The sequence below is a fragment of the Taudactylus pleione genome, unplaced genomic scaffold, assembly GCF_031769625.1.
Source record: "Taudactylus pleione unplaced genomic scaffold, aTauple2 ptg000788l, whole genome shotgun sequence".
Classification (NCBI taxonomy): Eukaryota; Metazoa; Chordata; class Amphibia; order Anura; family Myobatrachidae; genus Taudactylus; species Taudactylus pleione.
Window position 1 is genome coordinate 1,523,278 of NW_028285190.1, and position 18,106 is coordinate 1,541,383.

Here is an 18,106-nt window from a genome sequence, read left to right on the forward strand (position 1 = left end):
CCCCATCGCTAGCATTGATTGCCAGTATTCCTCCATCTCTTACAGTGACAGAAGTTTAGTTGTTGCCCATAGCAAATGAGAAGTAGAATCTGATTGGTTGCTCTTGTCAATATCTAAAAACCCGCACTTTAGTAAATATACCCCTTAAGCTGGGTACACACTAAACGATGTGTGTACCCAGCGATCAGACAAGCAACCCCCCACCGAATTGCCTCCATATCGAGCGGCCGGTACACACTAGAGAGTCCGGTATCCAACTCCGGTATCCAACCGCTCAATATGTCAGCCCCTGCCGCAATCCACTGCATGGGGCTGTCAGTCGCATAGTCATATTGAGCAGCATGTAGGACCAACCTGATGGTGTGGCTGAGGACCCCGCGGGAGTGCACACCTCCCGAAATACTGGGTACAGAGTGAAGCACAAGACCAATTATCTTCTTAGCAGGGGCATATTAAGAGAGGAGGGGGCCCATGTTCACTCCCCGTCCGGGGCCCCCTCCGATCTCCCCAGATGCTGTCAGCGAACTGACAGCACCAGTAGACTCCGGGCACTAGAGTGCTCTTAGAGTCTACTGCGCATTCGCAGATCACTGGGGAAATGGCGCAGCAGTCGTTTTCCCAGTGATTTCCTACTGAGCTTGCGCAATACGCCTGGAAAAATGGCAGCGGCGTCCATTTTAATGGCGTTTTCTGTAGCGCTACTCCGAGGGAAGTCAGACAGGGAAGTATTACAAAAAAAGTATGGGTGCAAGGTGTGCAGTGTGGGCCCCCCCTAGGGGCCCGTGTGCACCGCACACCCTGCACCCATTATAAATACACCCCTTCTTCTTAGAAACCCCCAGGGCTCACATAGATGTGTCATTAGGATCTCCAGTCCAAGCACCGTGCTAGGAAATCTAATGGAATACTTTGTTTTCGTGATCTAGGGCAAATGCTTTTTGTGTCACTTTTCTAACCTGGCCCTGAGGGTGACATAAAGCCCCCATACACCTACGCCATTTCTAGACGATCACACGATTTTCGACTAGACGTACATTTTTTCATCCGATGCGCACTCCCGTGAGTCCTTCAATCATATCTTATGATCATATGTGCAGCAGATATGTTCCATCGTATCGTGTTCAGAACGTGGCATTTTTTTTTTCATGCGATCCAGCGTGTGGCAATAAAGTCATTTTAATGACTGTTTGTTCCTATTCCCTAATGAGTGCGTGAGGTACACGATCGATCATACGACTGATCCTGTGCAAAGAGTAAAAAAAAAAACGTGCCGACGGAACTGCAGGGTAATCTGATGTAAAACGGATCGGAAGCTGATCGTGTAGGTGTATGGGCCCTAATACTGTATTTGTTGCTATAACCTGAAAAGCTGTTAAATTTATACAAAACTCTTTGCATGGCCTTACAGTATCTGTACCAAAGAGGTCTAGTACAGTAGGTCTTTTGGAAATTACTGATTAGAACTGCAGTAGAACTGCAATGTCTGCATAGCTGTAGCTGCAGACCTAAGTCCAAATACACTACATAAATATAAAAGCTTTTTCTCAGAATGCATATTTTTCTAGTCAATCCCATAGGTCAACATTTTCCTATAGAAATAAATACAGAAGATGAAATAAGATTATACCTAGTTATCTGTGCTATGACTTGTGTGCACTCACTACCCTTCAGTGCTTAAGGTGATCCCTGAATGCGCAATCAAATTCAATTCTATAATAGCCTTCTTATACATCCCTAATCCGCAATATACAGCATTACCGTGGCCTCACTTCCCAGCAAATCTATAATAGCCTTCTTATACATCCCTAATCCGCAATATACAGCATTACCGTGGCCTCACTTCCCAGCAAATCTATAATAGCCTTCTTATACATCCCTAATCCGCAATATACAGCATTACCGTGGCCTCACTTCCCAGCAAATCTATAATAGCCTTCTTATACATCCCTAACCCGCAATATACAGTATTACCATGGCCTCACTTCCCAGCAAATCTAGAATAGCCTTCTTATACATCCCTAATCTGCAATATACAGCATTACCATGGCCTCACTTCCCAGCAAATCTATAATAGCCTTCTTATACATCCCTAACCCGCAATATACAGTATTACCATGGCCTCACTTCCCAGCAAATCTATAATAGCCTTCTTATACATCCCTAATCTGCAATATACAGCATTACCGTGGCCTCACTTCCCAGCAAATCTATAATAGCCTTCTTATACATCCCTAACCCGCAATATACAGTATTACCATGGCCTCACTTCCCAGCAAATCTATAATAGCCTTCTTATACATCCCTAATCTGCAATATACAGTATTACCATGGCCTCACTTCCCAGCAAATCTATAATAGCCTTCTTATACATCCCTAACCCGCAATATACAGTATTACCATGGCCTCACTTCCCAGCAAATCTATAATAGCCTTCTTATACATCCCTAATCTGCAATATACAGCATTACCGTGGCCTCACTTCCCAGCAAATCTATTCTCTATCCAAATGACTGCACCTGCCCTTGGTGCACTCTATTTGTGTTGCAGTGCAGAAGATAGCTGGGTGGCCAGCCCAGGGGCATATTAAAAGAGGAGGGGGGCCATGTGCAGTCTCTGTCCAGGCCCCCTCCGCTCTATCCGGCACTGCATTACGTTAATAAGCAGTAATAGACTCTGGAGCTGTTCTAGAGTCTACTGTGTATAAGCAGGTCTTTGGGGAAATGAAGCAGTGGCCAATTTCCTGGCGGTTTTACTACTGTGCATGCGCTAAGCGCCAGAAAAATGGCGCGGCGGTCAATTTGTACAGTGCTGGTGAGCTGATGCAGGACACCAGAGAGCTAAGTATGGATAAAATCAGTGCAGGATGTGTGGTTTTGTCCTCCTTGGAACCAGGGACCCGTGTGCACCGCACAACCTGCACCCAGTATAGATACTCCACTGGGCCAGCCTTTACGGGAGTTTGGAGTACTTAGAAAGCATCCTCTTTTTTTTAATAAAGTATTCTTTATTACATTTTTTCTCAATTTTAAACATATAAAAAATAAAACAAACACAAAAAACAGAAATAACAAATACCACATTCAGTATTTCTGAAAAGCAAAATAATATAAAGTAAAATAAGGAATTCATGTTATAATATAAACCAAAATTGGGTCCACCTTATAAATTATAGCTAAGTCCGAGAGGGTGCACATTTCAACTCTATCCATCTTGTCCAAATACGGTCAAATTTAGACTCTGCTTTACGGGCAAGGTACAAATATTGAAAACCAATAGCGCTAATTTGTTGTGTACTGCGTTAATAGTCCTATAAATATTGTAATAATGTAACAAATTGTTGAGAGGTGGCAGAATTACTTATCAGTCGGAACCACTTTAAAGATAATAGAACAGATATGTACTAGCGCACTAAATAGTTTTGGAGAATAGAACAGATATGTACTACCCCTACATCATTTAGATTGTGCTATAACCAAGAAAGACTATTGCCTGCATTTTTATCCTGAGCTATCCCTATTCAGCGCTGACGAAGGAATTATCTGATACAACATCAGCCAAGTGATATATCCCGTTACGCACAGGAAGCAAGAAGCGGACATCGAGAGGAACAGAGCCGGCAGGGAAAGGAGCGGTGCCCTCTAGGGTGAGAAAGGTAAGTCCCCCTTCTTAGGAGGAGATACACGGCATACGGCTTCAGCGAGCGGTTCTGCCGTGACATCTCCTCCTTCAGACAGAAGCATCCACATCAGTGCACGCTGCCGGCGTTCGCCTGTTCACTCAGGCTGACGACCGGCACTGATGCCGATAGTGGTTACACGCTCTGTCAGGAGACAGCCTCCACCTAATCGGATTACTGTACTCCTTAGCCCCTGGAAGACCATCTGGGCATCCCATCTCAGCGTGTCTCTTCGCCCCCTTAGTACCAGCAGGACGCCGCTGGTACTAACTGTTTTTAGGCAGTACCTATGCGGCATCTAATCCTGTCCCTTGGACATTAAGGACTCTAGCCAATCAGTTTTATCGACTATTAGAGCTTGTTTTTCCAAAAGCAAGTCCCCATTTTCCAACATTGGCGCACTAGACACTGATCAGAGTCAATGATCAAGCTGCTGCATGTGCAGGTTTTCTGTTTTTTTCTGGTTTAGCACATCTGTTAAATGATTTCTTTTGTCTATATACCACTTGACTTGTTGGAGTCTTAACATGGCTGCACATTACAGTAACCATCTGGAATAAGGGATTTGTTTTCAATGGTCTAATACATCAAATAGTTACGATTATCTTTTTTGTTTATGTATTTTTCCACATATGTGTATTTCCACCATATACTAGAGCTACTACTTGATTATCTGTTCATAAACAGAACACAACTTTTATTGTACATCAACAAAATGGTACAGTACCATACAATTTAGTCATAATAGTAAGATGATGTGGACCCATCATCTGTAAAAATCAGACTTCATAAACATAGTGAAATCTGATGGCGAAATGTTAATATATTCTACATTACACATGATAAAGCTTGATATAAATTGTTGACACTATATAAATATAGTTAATAAACACTGAGATATATTTATAATGCTTGGCCGTGTGCAAAAACAATCCCAAGTTTTTATTTTAACCTACAGCACCTGGTATTCCCAGGAGGTCTCCCTTCCAGGTACTAACCAGGCCAATTACTGTTTGGCTTCAAAGATCAGATGAGATTGGGCAAATCAAGTAGTGTATGGCTGTAGGTATACTTGCACAGGGAAAATTGCACCAATACCTGGTCAAAGCAATATATATGTAGGACTAGTTCAGTGTATAGTCCATTTTATTAGTAAATAATAACATTCAAAAAAAGTAATGCATAGGTAAACTTTATTTGTTACACGTGGATATTATATGCAATGAATATGTAAAGAGTATCACCTGATTATACATACATGTACTATTGCATATTTCAAAGGGTACAAACTACATACTGCATGGAGGCTCTGCCAGTGCACGGGCCGGACTCCTAGCTACCCTTATGTTGGAACTAGTATTGTATTAACATGTGCACATACACTAGGACCTCCGTGTCCAGGAATTGAATAGCTGCACACTTACAGGTCTATGTGATTCTTTACAGTGACACTTTGCTTACTAGCTATGGCTTTATTTTGTATATTCAATTATGGACCTATTATGCTAGTCTATAGCAATCCTTGCAGAGGCAGGAGCTGCCAATTGTGAATATTCTTTTTACTCATCTCTGCACCCTAACAAGGGAATACCTGTTGTGCATTTTTGTTGCTTGATACACCATTGAGAGTATAACAGTCAGTTTGACTTTGAATTGTGTTATATTGGTGTACACAATACCGTTCTTTGCTTGATTGATAAGTGATACTATACTATGTTACATGTTACTTTGAGTATTAAGGATACTATGTGATATGCTAAAAATCCAGTTTCAAGAAGTATATATCATATGATTTGTCTTCCTATTGTATAAGGTTAAACGCACAGAAATATGCAATATTCCCTGTATGTATAATCAGGTGATACACTTGACATATTGATTGCTTATAATATCCACGTGTAACAAATAAAGTTTACCTATGCATTACTTTTTTTAATGTTATTATAAGCTAATAAAATGGACTATACACTGAACTAGTCCTACATATATATTGCTTTGACCAGGTATTGGTGCAATTTTCCCTGTGCAAGTATACCTACAGCCATACACTACTTGATTTGCCCAATCTCGTCTGATCTTGGAAGCCAAACAGTAATTGGCCTGGTTAGTACCAGGAAGGGAGACCTCCTGGGAATACCAGGTGCTGTAGGTTAAAATAAAAACTTGGGATTGTTTTTGCACACGGCCAAGCATTATAAATATATCTCAGTGTTTATTAACTAAACTTATATAGTGTCAACAATTTATATCAAGCTTTATCCTGTTTAATGTAGAATTTATTAACATTTTGCCATCAGATTTCACTATGTTTATGAAGTCTGATTTTTACAGATGATGGGTCCACATCATCTTACTATTATGACTAAATTGTATGGTACTGTACTATTTTATTGATGTACAATAAAAGTTATATTTTATTACATTTACAATCATTTCATAAGAGTGCCCCAGATAATAGCCCTACTTTTCTTTCTTCTGTTGTTTAACATATGTACTATTGGGCTTTGGGAGCACCACCAACAATAATTGATGATATAATTAGCTCATTAATATTATATGTTTGGTATATATTATTGAGTTTATCTAAAGTTCTGTGCAGAATCTCCCTTCTCTTTCCATAAACAGAACACATAATACTAGCAGCTGAGCGCAGTATATCTATTTCTTTTGTCTCTTTAAAAATAAATTTGTTATATAATTTTTACTAAAAAACCATTATCATCAATATACAAATGAATCACACATATTTTATAAATATAGCAGCATAAAGAGAATTAAAAAAAAAACACATTTTCATTTAACAATGTATACATCTATATATAAATCGGTCCTATGACCATATAACTGCTTTGCAAAATAAAAACAATCTCAAAAAGTCCTTTATATAAAAAATGTTATCACTCTTGGAAGAAATGGATATCCATATGGCTTTTAGGTTGAAGGCAGAATATTCTGCCAGTATTAACATATATATACTCTATTGAACTTTATATTATGAAGATATAAATGTAATCTCTGTCTTTATAACAATTATGATCCCCTTTCTGTTGCTCCCACTTTTGGCTATTCTATAGCGGAGACTTTAAAGGCTCAGATTATATTATCAGCTTGATCCTGCCCGTCAGCAGGAGAGCTACCTTTGTACGCATTACACACCACTCCCGTTCTTTGCCAGGATGTACCCAGCTGGGTAATATTGTTTTTACTTTGTTACTGAAGCTGTGAGCTACTCACATTACTCTGTCGGGACGGATACAGCTTGTGAGTATTAGCGTGGTACCGCTAGACATATAGCGTTTTAGGAGCCACTTTCTCTCCTTGCCGGAAAGCAGACAGTTGGTATGGGATGATGAGAAAATGCTGAAATATCAGCGCCGAGAGTCAACGATCAGCTGTTTGTTAAGTGCCGTAGTTTAAGCCAAGGTATTCAAAATCCAAGAACCATCAAAAAGGACACAAAAAGCCAGGTTTCCCTGACGCATTTCACCTCTTACCACTGGAGGCTTTTCAAAGAGTAAAGACTACCCTGTCTAGATCCAGCTTATATCCACAAAGTGCCATAATCCTATTGGATGTTGTTTAATTAGACACAGGTGTATAATCACCTCACCTGTACAGAATTCTTCTCATTGATTTGCAGTTGATACTGGATTATTGACCCAATGTATTTTTCAAAAAGCTGCTGTTATTTCACACCCATATAAAAACATATAGTTATACATAAACATTGACAATACCTATATAAGGTTCCAATCTGATAATTGAATGATACTAATTATCTTTATTTAAAAAATCAAATATAAATAAAAAATAATCATATCTCTAGAAAGTATATAAATACACACATATAAAAATAAAACCCACACCCTTACTTATGTTAGAACCCATGACCTTATGCTCCAGAGTCTGATACCTTAACCACTACCTCAACAGGGCTCACCAATTTCCCCCAGCAATTCATCTATTCTAATGATTCTATACCTAAACACAAGATAATTGACATGAAATGCTACAAAATTTCTATTATCCCGTAAGTGACAATTGAACCTATATCTTCTTATTCATTAATCAAATGCTGTAATCATTACACCAATTTGACAGGTTGATGTTGAACCCTTAAACAGACTAATGTTGGACAACATCAAATACCAAAGATGTTGTTCCACTATACAAGCTAATACGAAAAAAGTTGACAACTATACAAAATAATATTGAATAATATTAATGCAGTAAAAATGATGATGATTGTATCCCCATATAAATCCTCCAATTTCGATAGTGAATACCCCTAAATGGCAATATTTTTAAACTACATCCTATACTATACTAAACATCCATATAGAAATAACTACCATCTACTACCACTTGAATTAAAAAATATAAGAAAAGAATAACAAACAAATTACCTACTTAAATTAATTAATCCCAGGTGAATGCCAACCTAAGTAAATCATGTATATTAATACTGTATATTAGTAATATTGAATATTAATAATACTGAAAGATGGATATAGGCTCACCCCTACAAAAATTGTCTAAAAAATCTATCTAATAAACCCTCTTACTAAATATCTTGCCCACCAAACCCATTAAATAAAAGTAATTCTCTGTTAAATTGTGAAATAAAAACTAAATTACATCCATTAATCTATGACTCTCTAAAAACCCACATCCCTAAAAAAACCTATGTTGCTAGACAACAATGTGTTGGCCTAAATGACCCACTGCAGTCTATAAACTATGCAAAGTCTATGTTCTCATTTAGACCTATTGGGGTACAACGTATTGAGTCTAAATATCCAAAATACTTCCTGGGACCACAGTGTCTTGTATCTATCCCCACCTCTAAATGTTTGTTTAATGTGTCTAATCCCTGTCACAGATAAACCCTCAGGTTTACTTCCATGATGGGTAGAGAAATGACAAGAGACACTATGTGATTGAAACCTCTTAATGAGGGACCTCGTGGTTCTACCCACATATTGAAGTCCACAAGGGCATTGTAATACATAAACACACTATATCAAATTACAATTGATGAACTCAGAAATAGGGAAATTCTGTTTAGTGTAAAAAGACTCAACTACCAATCTCCTATGAGTTATATACTCACAGGTCAGACACTTATTACTCCCACATTTAAAACAGCCTTTAATAGGACTACCAAACCAATTGTCCATCTTAGGTTTGATATTAGATGGAATTTTTCTCAAACCACTTGGGGCCAAATGTGTCTTTAAACTCCTATTTTTTTTAAACATCACCTTTGGCTTAGTTGTCAAAATATTATTCAAAACTGGATCTTGTTTAAGGATATCAAAGTTTCTGTTAAGTATCTTTTTGATCTTCATAGATTCATTATTAAATAAATATACAAATATTGATCATGGTTCACAATAGCAATAACTAAAGAAACCCACTCCTGAAATTCAGGCCCACTAGGAGCCGTCCATGATCGAGCCAAACATACTTTTGCCAGAGCACATAAATTAATAGCATATTGAGTGCTATAATGGTCCAGCTCATCATCTTCTCTAGCCACTAAACTGCAGAATTTTGGTGTAAGTACTGTAATGGGAATACTAGTGTGAGACATAGCAGCCTTTACCTTAGTCCAAAAAATCGGAATCACAGAACATTCCCATAATAAATGCCAAAATGTGCCCTAAATAATACCACATTTAGGACAGAGATCAGACTGCCTACCTCCAAAACGTACCAATCTCACAGCGGTTAAATATGCTCTATGTAGAATAAATAATTGTATCTACTGAAAACATATAGATGCAGAAGCCTTGCATGGAAACTCTAAAACTGATCCCCACTCCTCAAAACACTGACCATAGATTCCCAACCACTATGCAGTTTGGCTAAACCATCCCCATTATGCGATGACATCATATAAGAGTATACAATTGACACTGACTTCCGAGGACCTAAAGATAATATAAATTATTTTACTGGAGAACTGGAAATAGAAGGAGGAACATCCTGAAATTGGGCATTTATGGCAGGTCTGAGTTGCAAAAACCTATAGACGTATGTAGCCGGAAAATTAAATTCTTCCTTCGGTTGAGTAAAGGATTTCAAAACCCAATTTAAATATAATTGCCCCACTGTATTGAATCCTCTTTTATCCCAAACCTGTCTAATAGAAAGAGTGTCCAGTTCAGAGAAACGACACGAACACCACAAAAGGGTGTCCGGATCAATCCCATCAACTTGGGCAAGTAGGGGAGGACTACTCCTGGAAATCTTACAACTTAGCTAGGCCTGCAGTGGGGCGTGTTCTGGCATTGCCAGTGACACAAAGAGAGTAAGTAAGGAGTCAGCATAGCTGTCCTGCAACCAAGACCGAACATGAGCCAACTGTGCAGCATAGTAGTAGAATCAAAAATGAGGATGGGCCATACCACCACTCACCCTGGATCTAGTGAGAACATCAATTTTCAATGGGAGCCTCTTACCTGCCCAAATAAGAGAAGAAAGCATAGTATTTAATTTCCGAAATATAGATGCAGGAATATATACTGGGGACTATTGTAATATATAGAGAAATTTGGTTTGCAACACCATGTTTAGCAAATTCACTCTGCCCATAACTATAAGAGGAATCTTAGTCCAGGAACCAATCTTCTCCCTCAAATTAAATTCTAATCTATAAAATCTCCTATTTGGTTAGATATCCAGATCCCCAGATATTTAAATCTAGGAACCCAACAAAGAGGCAAGGGCAACTCAGGAGCAATGGGGGGAGCACCCCTCAATTGTAATATAGAAGATTTACCCCAATTAGTGAAAAGGCCCGAATAGCCGCTAAACTTTGCAATTACTTTGAGAACCTCGGGCATGTCTTTCCTATACAAAAGTAAATCATCTGCTTATAAAGCTATTGTATCAACTCTAGTCCCCAGCTGAAGTCCCCACAATATCTGAATGAGCCTGCAGAACACATGCCAGTGGTTCTATTGCTAGGGCAAAAAGGGCAGGGGATAATGGACAACCCTGTCTCGTACCATAAAATAATGAAAATGGAGGGGAAATAAAACAGTTAACAGAAATTGTAGTACTGGGTCTATCATATATAAGTTGTACCCATTTAAGGAAAACAGGCCCCACCCCCATACAACACATGACCTCCCACAAATAGGGCCATTCCACTGAGTCAAAAGCTTTTGCCGCATCTAATGAGACAACAACCGAAGCTGCTTCCTGCTCATGAGATGCCTGCAAATGAGTGTAGAGATGTCTAATGTTTATTGAGGTAGATTTACCTGGCATTAAACCGGTATGATCTGGATGCACTATAGAGGAAATAACCTGGTTAAGTCTCAGGGACAACATTTTTGCAAGTATTTTGGCATCGGTAGGAATCAGTGATATTGGTCTGTAGGCATCAGAGATTATATAGGATCCTTCCCAGGATTTGGCAAGGCAATAATGACAGCCTCCAACAGAGGATGGAAACACACCTTCCTCATACAAATCATTAAATAACTGAAACAATCTAGGGATAAATATCCCAACATTTTTTTTATATAATTCAATCAGTATGCTGTCATTACCCGGGGCTTTGCCACCAGGGAAGGATTTGATAGCAACCTTTATCTCCTCCAGGGTGAATGGGGCATCAAGAAAGGCTTGTACCTCAGGAGACAATGAACGTAACCTAAAATTAGCCACATAAGACTGCAGTTCAGCCATGGAACATGACAACCTAATACTATATGCAGTATATCCTTATAAAAAGTGAGAAAAAGGTCAGCTATATCCGGAGTAGTTGTAACAACAGTACCATCAGGAAGCACAAGCTGAAACGGCCGCAGATGGACAATCAGTGTGTACTAAGTGTGCTAGATAACGCCCTGTCCTATCTGCATTCACATATTATGTATGCAATTGAAATAATGGACTACGCATATTCCTATCAGATATATGAGCTGCCCATGCAGACTGAGCCTTATGGTTACTTTACCTATACTATACCAACCAGGGCAGGGCGACCTGTAGCTTTCTGCAGCACTATCCAAACCACCCACAAAGATCCAGTGCGCAGAGCTGATCCATTGTCCATGCAGACTGAGCTGCCAACCACTGGTCCTAGACGTATGCAATTTGAACGACGTGAATCTGACTCAAGTTCAGCTTCTTTCTTTCTATAAAACAGCTTTAGTTCAGCAACACGCTTAATCAGAGTACCTCAAATATATGCTTTAAAGGAGTCCCACACAACTGCCGCTGAGGCAGAGCCAATATTATCCGCAAAATTCCCATCCCACAAAGCCTCTAACTCAGAACCTGCTTTCATTTGAATAAGCCAAAAGGGATGTAGCTTCCAAAACACTCGACCCCTAGGACTATCTACCTCCAAGGACAGCATGAGGGGAGAATGATCCGACACCCCTCTGGCTTTATAAGTAATGTGACATAGTTTGGGGAGCAGACTGGGAGAGACTAAAGCCAAATCAATTCTAGGAAAAGAATTATAAGTCACGGAGAAACATGAGAACTGCTGTAAACCCGGATGTTTAACCCTCCAGGCATCTACCCACCCAAGGTTCTCTATAAAGCTAGCAAGACCTGATTTCCCTCTACCCAACTGTATATGAGAGGTAGCACACCATTTGTCTATAGAGGGGGCCAGGCAATTGTTAAAATCCCCCAAACAAATTATCGGAGTACTTGGAGATATAGCCACAAACTCAGCTGCATGCTTCAGCACCTCATATGAAAAAGGAGGGTGTATATAAACAGCTAATATATATAAAGGCATGGAATGTATTCTATAGTCAAAAAACACATATCATCCATAGGGATCGGACTTAACTGAGTTTAACACAAAGGAGACAGATTTTTTAATTAAAACCGAGACCCCCTGGACGATGACGTGTGGGAGGCATGGTATGCCCAGCCCACCCACGGCCACTGAAGAGAGAGGAGTCTTCTACCAACTAAGTCTCTGTTAGCAAATAATATCAGAGTTATTCTGTTTATGCATCCCCTGTACCAGAGAATGTTTAACTTTATCATTGACTCCTCGGACATTCCACATAAGAAAATTTACCTTAGCCATATAACATTGGAGAACCCATAACGCTACAAATTTCACAAGCTTTCCCCCTTGAACCCAGCATACACAAATACTGAAAAATAACACCTAATATAGCAACAAATATAGAAATAATAAAACAAGAAAAAAAAACTGAAAATAAATAAAAACTCCCCAAACCCCCAACCCTCCCCTACCCCCCACCCCAAATACCACCCCCAACATCAGCATATCTATATCCCAAACACACACAAATTAAAAAATGAAACTAATATCAAACACATAAGGGAGCAATAGAGTGTAGCAGCTACCATTGCAAAGGAGCCCCCCCTGCAATAGAAAAAAACAGTGCAATAGACACATCTAATCAATTCTAAACCTCACACATTAAATTTAGAAAAGTAAAAAATATAGAATTTTTGTAAGTGACTTATATAAAACCTGCATCTTCAAGAAAAACAGAATTATTGTATAACAGCAATAAATATTGAGACGTTCTGGTTGGAGCCAAATGACGGTTCCCAGGAGCAGATCGATCCAGCCACGCACCCGCCTCCCGTGCAGTTGAGAAAAATTTAGATTCCCCATCCGCCACAATCCGGAGTTTGGATGGGAATGGCATAGCATATGAAAAATGAAGGTCTCTGAGTCTACACTTAATAGGAAGGAATTGGGACCTATCCTTTTGGACCTCCATTGCAAAATCCGGGAAAGTAGAAATCTTTACACCATTTGTAGACAGAGGACTTCTAATGCTCCCCAGCGGTAACACTACATCCCGGTCTTTATAATGGAGCAATTTCATAATAAAGGTACGAGGTGGAGCACACGGCGGAGGAGGACAAGCAGGAACACGGTGCGCCCTTTCCAGAGCAAATTGTAAGGTAAAAGAGTCCCTGCCATAGGATTCAACAAGCCATGTTTCCAGAAATGATTCAGGAGAGGAGCCCTCCTCACCCTCCGGCAGCCCAACAAATCGGACATTGTTCTGGCGTAGGCGACCCTCCATATCCAGCAATTTGTTTTGAATAGTGGCCATTTGTTGACATAGAAGACACCTTACCTTTCAGGGGACCATGCAAATCCTCTAGGGTAGGTACAGTATGCGAGTTACCACCTCACTCACCCAATCCCCGACTTGTACATCCTGCCGCAGGAGGGATGGGTCACATTACACCTTCTCAATTTTATCCAAAAGACGTTTCTCAGTACCCGCAATTGCCTCCAGTACTTGCTGCAGAGTAACCACAGGTGGGGCCCCAGTACTCGATCCCTGGTGGTCACCCGCAGCTTCAGGGTTAGAGAATTCACTTTGTACCGGAGGATGCGGAGCCTGAGAGGAAGGCTGGCGAGCAAACTTTTCCAACTTAGCTGCTGCCCAGACTTTCCCAAAATAGCAACACTCAGTCCCGCTTTGAGAAGATATAATATGCAGATACTTAGAAAGCATCCTTGGTAGTACATTCATGGTGTGTCAAAACCAGATTTAGACCACATGGGGCCCTAAGCAAGATATCAGTTTGGTGCCCCACTTTCTCAACTACAAACAATTTTACACACACACACTGTCCCCATAGCCGTACACTCACGGCCCCCATATCCGCACACACACACACACACATGGCCTCCATATCCGCACACACACAGTGCCCCAATAGCCATACACACACACTGTCCCCATAGCCGCACACACACATACGGCCCCCATAGCCGCACACACAGCCCCATAGCTGCATACACACACACGGCCCCCATAGCTGCATACACACACACACAGCCCCCATAGCTGCATACACACACACAGCCACCATAGCTGCATACACACACACAGCCCCCATAGCTGCACACACACACACATGGACCCCATAGCTGCACACACACACACAGCCCCCATAGCTGCATACACACACACAGCCCCCACAGCTGCATACACACACACAGCCCCCATAGCTGCATACACACACACAGCCCCCATAGCTGCATACACACACAGCCCCATAGCTGCACACACACACACAGCCCCCATAGCTGCATACACACACACAGCCCCCATAGCTGCACACACACAGCTCCCATAGCTGCATACACACACATGGCCCCCATAGCTGCACACACACACACAGCCCCCATAGCTGCACACACACACAGACCCCATAGCTGCACACACACAGCTCCCATAGCTGCATACACACACATGGCCCCCATAGCTGCACACACACACATGGACCCCATAGCTGCACAAACACACACAGCCCCCATAGCTGCATACACACACACAGCCCCCATAGCTGCACATACACACACAGACCCCATAGCTGCACACACACACGGCCCCCATAGCTGCACACACACACACCGACCCCATAGCTGCACACACACACAGACCCCATAGCTGCACACACACAGCTCCCATAGCTGCATACACACACATGGCCCCCATAGCCGCATACACACACACACACACACACAGCCCCCAAAGCTGCATACACACACACATGGCCCCCTTAGCTGCACACACACGGCCCCCATAGCCGCATACACACACAGATCCCCATAGCCGCATACACACACAGATCCCCATAGATGCATACACACACGGCCCTCACAGCTGCATACACACACACACGGCCCCCATAGCTGCATACACACACACGGCCCCCATAGCTGCATATACACACACATGGCCCCCATAGCTGCATACAAACACACGGCCCCCATAGCTGCATATACACACACACGGCCCCCATAGCTGCATACACACACACATATACAACTTTCTGACATAGGCTCCTTACTGACACTGATACAGACTCACTTTCTGACACAGTTACTGACACACCTTACTTACTGACACTCATCTTGACACAGACACCACTTTCTAACAGACACACTTACCTACACAGACACATCTTACTGGCACAAGCACACTTACTGACATACACAGCTTACTGACACAGATTACGCTTACTGACACAGACACTTACCTACACAGACATTTCTTACTAACACAAATACTTACTGACACACACACTTATTGACACAGACACCACTTACTAACACACACACACCTACACAGACAACTCTTACTGACACAAACACACTTACTGACATAGATATAGCTTACTGACACAGATACCATTTACTGACACAGTCACCTGGCACACACACACTTACTGACACAGACATTCATTTATTATGCATTCACACAGCACAAGAAGACACACAAACCCCCCACCCCATGGCCCCCCTCCCCCCATGAACTATAGCAGGCAGGGGCGGATTGGGATGGAAAACCAGCCCGGAAAATATTTGGACGCAGCCCTTTTGAGGGGTGGGCTCTGTTGAGAGGGTGGGGTCTGCTGAGGGAATAGGATACTCCCACTTTATAGGGCCTGATTCTAAATTGGACACAGTTGTGGCTACTGCTAAGCCCTTGCATGGTGCACAGCCGGTACACACTAAATGACATGTCATCCGATCCGAACTCTGGTCCTGACTCAACGGGGGGCTCGCTATTTGCGAGCGCTCGCTCTGAATCAGGGCAAATTTTAAAAAAAAAATCTGCCTCTAGGCCGCTCGCACAGCTGTGGGTGACCACCCACAGCTTGTGCAGGCGGCCTGGTAATGGTCATGATTATCGCGACCATTGGGCTTGTGAGGCGACCCTTGTGGTAGGGTCTCGCCAACCGCAAACCCCCGTGAACTTCCTGCTCTAATAGAGCAGGAAGTTCACTACTGACATCACGTGTGATGTCAGTAGGGCCACCCTCAAATGGCAGGCATTCCTTCGAGAACGCCTCCATTTGTGCAGCCACCCCCCCGACCCGCCTACAAAACGGGGCGAGCTGTCAATCAACAACGATAGCCACACCGTCTTGAAGCGAGCCCCGGAGCGAGTGATTTCTCACTCGCTCCGGGGCTCACGTGTGCACACTGAATCATGCCCTCTGATATGATTTGTAACATTCATTGTTATGATGTGATGTGATATGTGGTAGAGCGCGATAAGGGGATATCTCTTTTTTTGCTGTTTACACAGACACACACACATATATATATATATATATGTGTGTGTACAAATACACAGTACAGAGCTGCCCAGCTATTTTGTTGCTCATGGCGTGGTGTGAGTCGCGCCATGGACTTGTGACGTGGCGTGCAGGCCTCTGAGTCGTGCCATGGACTTGTGGAATACCGTGGTATTCTTCAACGAAGGATATGCTACGGCATGTAATACAGTGCTTAACCACTGGGTGGCGAGTGCTCCACTTTTGTAATTGCATGTAATACAGTGCTTAAACGCTGGGTGGCGAGTGCTCCACTGTTGTAATTTGTACTGAATGCCTTGTACTGAATGCCATACTGTTAAACTTACAGTAAATTGGATGGATATCACATTCACATTCACAGCATTTGCATGTTCGCACAACCAATACTGTATTTTTAATCTCACATAATGTACATACAGTACAGTACTGTACCGTACAGTAAGATCTTATAACAGGATGCAAATCACTGCACATACAGTATTGTACGGTACATACAGTACGGTGCAGTAACTGAACAGTAGAGAAGTTGCCCGAGTTGTTGTCACGGTATAACCGATACTGTAGATTAATGAGATGCACGCACAGCTTTCACTGAGATGGGATGAATTACAGTATGACAATTTTTTTTTAATTAAAACAGCAGCGGGAGGAGTGCACAAGGATGAGGCCGCTCTGTGCGGTTCACTGTAGATGTCGTGTGGGCTAGTGGTTAGGTGATCACTTTGGTAGAATTATGGTCCCGGGTTCGATCCCTGGAAAAGAATATACCGTACCATATATTTTTTTTTATTGTCACTGTCTGCTCTGGACACTATAGTGAAACTACTTTAGTAGTGTTGTACTGTAATACTGCAGTGTTGTTGTTTAAAAGGCTGCTTAAAAGTAAGACATTACAAACTGATTGTGCGTTTAAATAGTGCAAAACTTTCGTCAATGTCTGTGCTGTGGTGGCTGTCTGATTTGAGGGGTTGCAATGGGATTTCATGCGCATGCCCAGTGCAGGGGTTACAAAGGGATCTTTAGCGCCAAGAGAGAGCTCTGTATCACAAACTGTGCACCCAAAGCGCAAAGCGCAAACATGCGACAACGTAGATGCGTCTCGGCCTTACACACGATAGCTATATCTCTTGGACTGTGTCTGAGAATGGTTTCTGACTGTGAGAGAGCGCTCTGTGTTCAAAGCCGACTGTGCGTTTGAAGCGCAAAATAGCATTGCATCGCAAACTTATGACAATGGTTATGCTGTTCCAACCTTGCACACTAAGTACAGTAGTAGTGGGATCTGTATGAGAGAGAGCTCTCTGTATTACACAGTTGGTGCTATGGTGGCTG

The 18,106-nt window shown here is 41.8% G+C and overlaps 2 pseudogenes; one reads left to right on the forward strand and one right to left on the reverse strand.

Annotated features, from left to right (window-relative positions):
• Nucleotides 1-4,625: 4,625 nt before the first annotated feature.
• On the reverse strand, nt 4,626-4,744 carry LOC148475012 (5S ribosomal RNA; annotated as a pseudogene).
• A 965-nt stretch (nt 4,745-5,709) lies between these two features.
• LOC148475013 (5S ribosomal RNA) lies at nt 5,710-5,828 on the forward strand (annotated as a pseudogene).
• The last annotated feature ends 12,278 nt before the right edge of the window (nt 5,829-18,106 follow it).